The following is a 5,210-nucleotide window of genomic DNA, read 5'->3' on the forward strand; positions in this document are numbered from 1 at the left end:
TTCTCTTTATCGTAAACACCCATCTACACCCAACTGTCTTTACTCTATCGGGCAATTTCCCTTTCACCCATGTATTGTTCTTCATAAGTGCATTCATCTCAGTCAGCATAGCTTCCATCCATTTCTTATGTTTCATAGCTTCTTCTGCTGCTTGTGGGATTTTTTCTTCTTCGTATAATGTAGCCTCAAAAGTTCGTGCCATCTTGGTGAGATTTCCTTGTACAAAATTTGCCACTCCATACCGGCTTTTCCTCCCAATCCTCTCGGGGGAGTATATTTTTGGTGGAATTCCCCTTGTACTCCGAGGAGGAAGTATAAACCTCCCAGTATCTCCATCAATAGTGTTATCTTCCTCTTGGAGTCCTGTATCAACAGGGTCGAATATCATCGGAGGAGAATCACATGGGGATGGATGAGATGGCTCTTGTGGAGAGACCTGCTCGGCAGCAGTGACAACTGGCTCGGGTGGTTCCTCAATTTGGGAAGTTGGAAATGGCACAACCCAACTTAGGTAGTCCATAGAACTATCTGGAACACTCTCCCCCTGACTACTAAGGTGGGTGTGGTAAAAGAATTCGGTTTCCAAAAAATTGCAGTTCATGGTGGTGGTGATTTTTTTGGTGTGGGGGTCAAAGGATCTATATCCCTTCTGGTTCACCCCATACCCCACAAACACACATTTGGTTGCACATGGCGATAGTTTGTTTCTCTCATGTTTTGGGATATGAATGTACACAGTACAACCGAATACCTTGGGTAAGAGGTTCATATGTTTTGGAATTTTGGCTTGTTTGGATAGTGTATCGATGGGAGTTTTCATGTGGAGGATTTTGGTTGGGAGGCGGTTGAGGAGGTAAATTGATGTGGCAATGGCTTCTGGCCAGAAAAACTTGGGAACTTTGGATTCAATCATAATAGCCCGAGTCATTTCTAAAATGGTCCTATTTTTCCGTTCAGCTACCCCATTTTGTTCGGGTGTATAGGCACAAGAGGTTTGATGGATCACACCGTTTTCTTTGCAAAATTGGTTCATATGGCTGTTAACAAATTCCCTCTCATTATCCGACCTAAGGGTTTTGATAGTGGTATGAAATTGTGTTCGTATTAGTTTAAAGATGGTGACAAATTTATCAAAAACTTCAGATTTATGTTTCAAAAATAGATCCAAGTCATTCTAGTGCAATCATCAGCAAAAATAAAAAAATATTGAAAGCCATTCCCCCCAATAACCAGTGCAGGACCCCATACATCAGAATGTACTAAAGAAAACATGGATTTCATACTAGTGTTTGTAGGTTTAAATGACTGTCTGTGGCTCTTGGCCAAAACACAAGTTTCACAAGAAAAATCAGAAGGAATTAAAAGGTTCGGATAAAGCAATTTAAATTAACCATGGGAGGGGTGGAGGGGTGTCCTAGTCTTCGGTGCCACAGCCAAGTTTCCTGCTTCATGGATCCGTGAGCCAATATCGCACTGCCATGTTGAGCTATCTCGTCCACGTAGTAGAGTCTCTGCTTCTCAGTGCCACTCCCAAGAATCCTCCTTGTCTGAATATCCTGCAAGATACAAAAGTTGGGATGCATCAGAAGTGTACATTTTAATTCCTTAGTCACATGACTAATAGACATCAGTCTCTGAGATAAAGTAGGGACATATAGACAATTTGTAAGACGGAGGGTGGGTGATATCTCAATCGTGCCAGATCCCATAACATTAATCAAATCCCCGCCCGCAGTCTTAATATATGATCTCGGAACCTCACTAAAGTCAAGAAAATCATTTCTATCCGTAGTCATGGTATCAGTAGCCCCACAGTCAAATATCTAGCCCTTCGAATTTTATTAGTAATATCAGAAACATGAAATGCAGCGGAAAAATCTCGTAGGGGTGTAAACTGATTTTCTGACTCAAAGTTGGGGTAAATATTTAATTTCTGGGAAGGCAGGGGTGCACTTTTAATTTTCGGTAAATGAGGGGGGTCAAACTTAATGGGATGGGGTCTCTTTTGATATTCCATAAATTTCTGGGGTAAAAAATGAGAATTCCCAAACTTTAAATTAGGGTTTGGACAAAATCCAAACCCTTTACCTCATTTGGATGCGCCGCCGCTGTTCTCTGCCTATTCCGAAAAATTTCCGGCGCCTCTCACTCCTCTACCGACCGGTGAAGCTATCTAACTCGTCCATGTTCCAGTTCCGGTTGGCTCCCCATGGTTCCCGGTCTCAATCCGCCGTGGCGCTCCATATCCGTTCACCCCAATCCATCTTTGTTTGGGCCTGTGATGCCCTTGTTTTTTGTCGTTCTTCCCATCATTCTGGGTATCCAAGCCATTTGAAGCAGGTCTCCCAAGTGTGTTTCTGTTTTCCACAATTGGAGCACCATAATTTTGAAGTATCGGGCCTGTTTCCCGGTCGTTTGGTGGTAACGGAGCGCGACAGTGGTGGTCCGTTGTGGTTTGGAGGTCGCTGGGTTTGTACGGCGAAGCCCTGGCTAATTTCCCCCCAAGTGATGAATCGGTGCTTCCACCGTAGGCTTCTCCAGTGGGTGGAGACGACGCCGGTGGCATGATGCGACGTCGAGCCGCCTCCTTCTGCACCCATCCATACGCTGCCTCTACTGATGGGGTCAGCTCCTCCTTCAAGATGTCCCTCCGAATCGAATCATACTCCTGATTCAATCCAGTCAAAAATTAATCAAACGCTTCTCGTTTGAGTGCGTTCGGAACTGATCAATCCCCTTGTCACAGCAGCTAATCGGCTGCTTCTGGCTTCTGTCAATGTTGATCCACAACCCATGGATCCTCCAGTAATAAGTCTCTAGATCGAGGCTTCCTTGTATGATGTTTAGCGCATTTTCTTCCAGGTCGTAGATGTGGTATTTGTCGGCTATGTTTTCAAACGTCACAACGAGGCTATCCCACAATGCTTTGGTTGTTTGATGGTGTGTGAAATCGGTGATGATATCATTCTCCATGTTGTCGACGATCCACGAGAACACCACCAAGTTGCCCACTCGTCGAACCCCTTACTTCTCGGTTCCGGGGGTTCGTTTCTGATGTACGAATAGGCTCCTCGACCTCCTATCTTTACCTTGATCAATCTTGACCACAAGGGGTAGTTCTCCCCATTCAATTTGAATGCAATTGTGACACTTTTTCTATTTCTCAAACTGGTTATCTGCTCTGGCTGTTCTGGTTTTGTATCATCTGTATCTGACATTTTGGCTAGCTGTAGGGTTCGATTTCTGATCGTTGGGAAAGAAAGGTCGGGAAAGGTATTTTAGGGCTATGATGAGAATTTTCTGAGCCCGGATCGTTGCTGCTCTGAGGCCATGTAGAAGTCGGTAGAAGGTATTAATCTTATTCAATATATCAACAATGCAGAGTTTATAGGTGGTATATATAGATTAGGATCTTCTATACATGGTAAACCTAGATTACACTAATTACTCTTCTATCATATGTGAAATATCCTCTCATATCAATTCCTATTTTGTACAATATCTTATAACAATTATTAATAACAAATTCAAATTAAATAGTCGAATTTATGTGGGTTTATAAAGTGGAGTCAAGTTAAATGAATCGTAGATCCACAAAAAATCAACTCCGAAACTACCTATTCATTGACAAAAAATATTCTAATCTATGAGAATGGGAAGAAAATTTTAATTAGTACATTAACTGATTACAATATCTTATACAATTATTAATAACAAATTCAAATTAAATAGTCGAATTTATGTGGGTTTATAAAGTGGAGTCAAGTTAAATGAATCGTAGATCCAAAAAAAATCAACTCCGAAACTACCTATTCATTGACAAAAAATATTCTAATCTATGAGAATGGGAAGAAAATTTTAATTAGTACATTAACTCAAATCAATTAGTACTATTTTATTTATTAATATTATAGTAATAAATTTAAAATATATCTCAATTATTGCAGTAAAGTATTTCGCTTAACAAAAATTAAAGGGTTCTTCATCCTACTATAGTACTTACTATTACAAAATGCATGATCATGATGAAAATAATTTGTTTAATATAGAGATATGGCTTCACGAAGTTAAAAATGGATTTTTAAATGACAAATATTGAAAAAAATAACTTATTTCATTCACAAAAAATGTGCAACATGAATTTTAGTGAAATGTGTGTGCAGTAGAAAAAAAAAAGAGACTGAATAATTAAGTCATATGATTGTGTTTATAGTAGGTCATGCTTAAAGTGATAAGTAAAGGTAAATTATAAGGATAGAGTAAGCCTTTTTTTTTTACCAAAAATGGACAGTTAGCACAATTTTGGTCACTACCTTTATTTTAGTTTGTTGGAGATACTTTATAATATTTCATCTGTTAAGTATATAGATAAATAGAAAAATGCCTCTAGGAATAAGAATGTTGGAGGTAGAGAGCGACAATCTTGTAGCTGTCGCTATGATTACAGGGAAATCTGAGGTGAATGTTAGTCATCATGCGATGGGAAAGATTGGTACTTTGGTAGCTTATTGCTAGAGTTTGATTCGGCATCAGTGAGACATGTGCATCGAGAAGGAAATTTTACTGCAGATTTCTTGTCACACCATGCATACAACTTCGAGATACGAGTACATGTTCTTGAACAGTCGCCTACAAGTCTTGCTATTTGGTTATTACTAGTAAGTAGAATATAGTCTCTTTTGGACGTTGCCCGCTTTCATTACAAAAAAATAAAAAAATAGAAAAATAACTCTATCGAACGACGAAGTAGCATAAAGTTTATTAATTGGTCATTGTCAACTAATGTATAATTTCAAATTAAAGTCAAGATTTTATTTCTTTCCTGTTAATACATCTATCCATCTTTTCACTCCACTTAAACATATTAAATAATAGTACTCCTATAATATAAAATTTCTTACTAAAAAAATAGTAGTACTAATTTGCACTGAATGTAAGAGCATCCGCAACGGTGGCGCTGCTAGCCACCGCCGTCCGCGCTGCTGGCACGGACGCCACCCGCCGCCGCTGCGCTCGCGCCGTGCCAGCGAACAGCTGACGTGGCGCGCCCTCATTCGTCAACGGCATAGCCGTTGGGTTTAAATAATTTTTTTTTAAAAAAAAATCGGTTTTTAATTAAAAAACCGATAAAAAAAAATTTTTTTCCCCAAAAAATTATATCCGTTTATAACCGTTTTTTCCCACTTTTTAATTTTTTTTATTTTTTTTAC

The sequence above is a fragment of the Salvia splendens genome, unplaced genomic scaffold (genome assembly GCF_004379255.2).
Source record: "Salvia splendens isolate huo1 unplaced genomic scaffold, SspV2 ctg127, whole genome shotgun sequence".
NCBI lineage: Eukaryota > Viridiplantae > Streptophyta > Magnoliopsida > Lamiales > Lamiaceae > Salvia > Salvia splendens.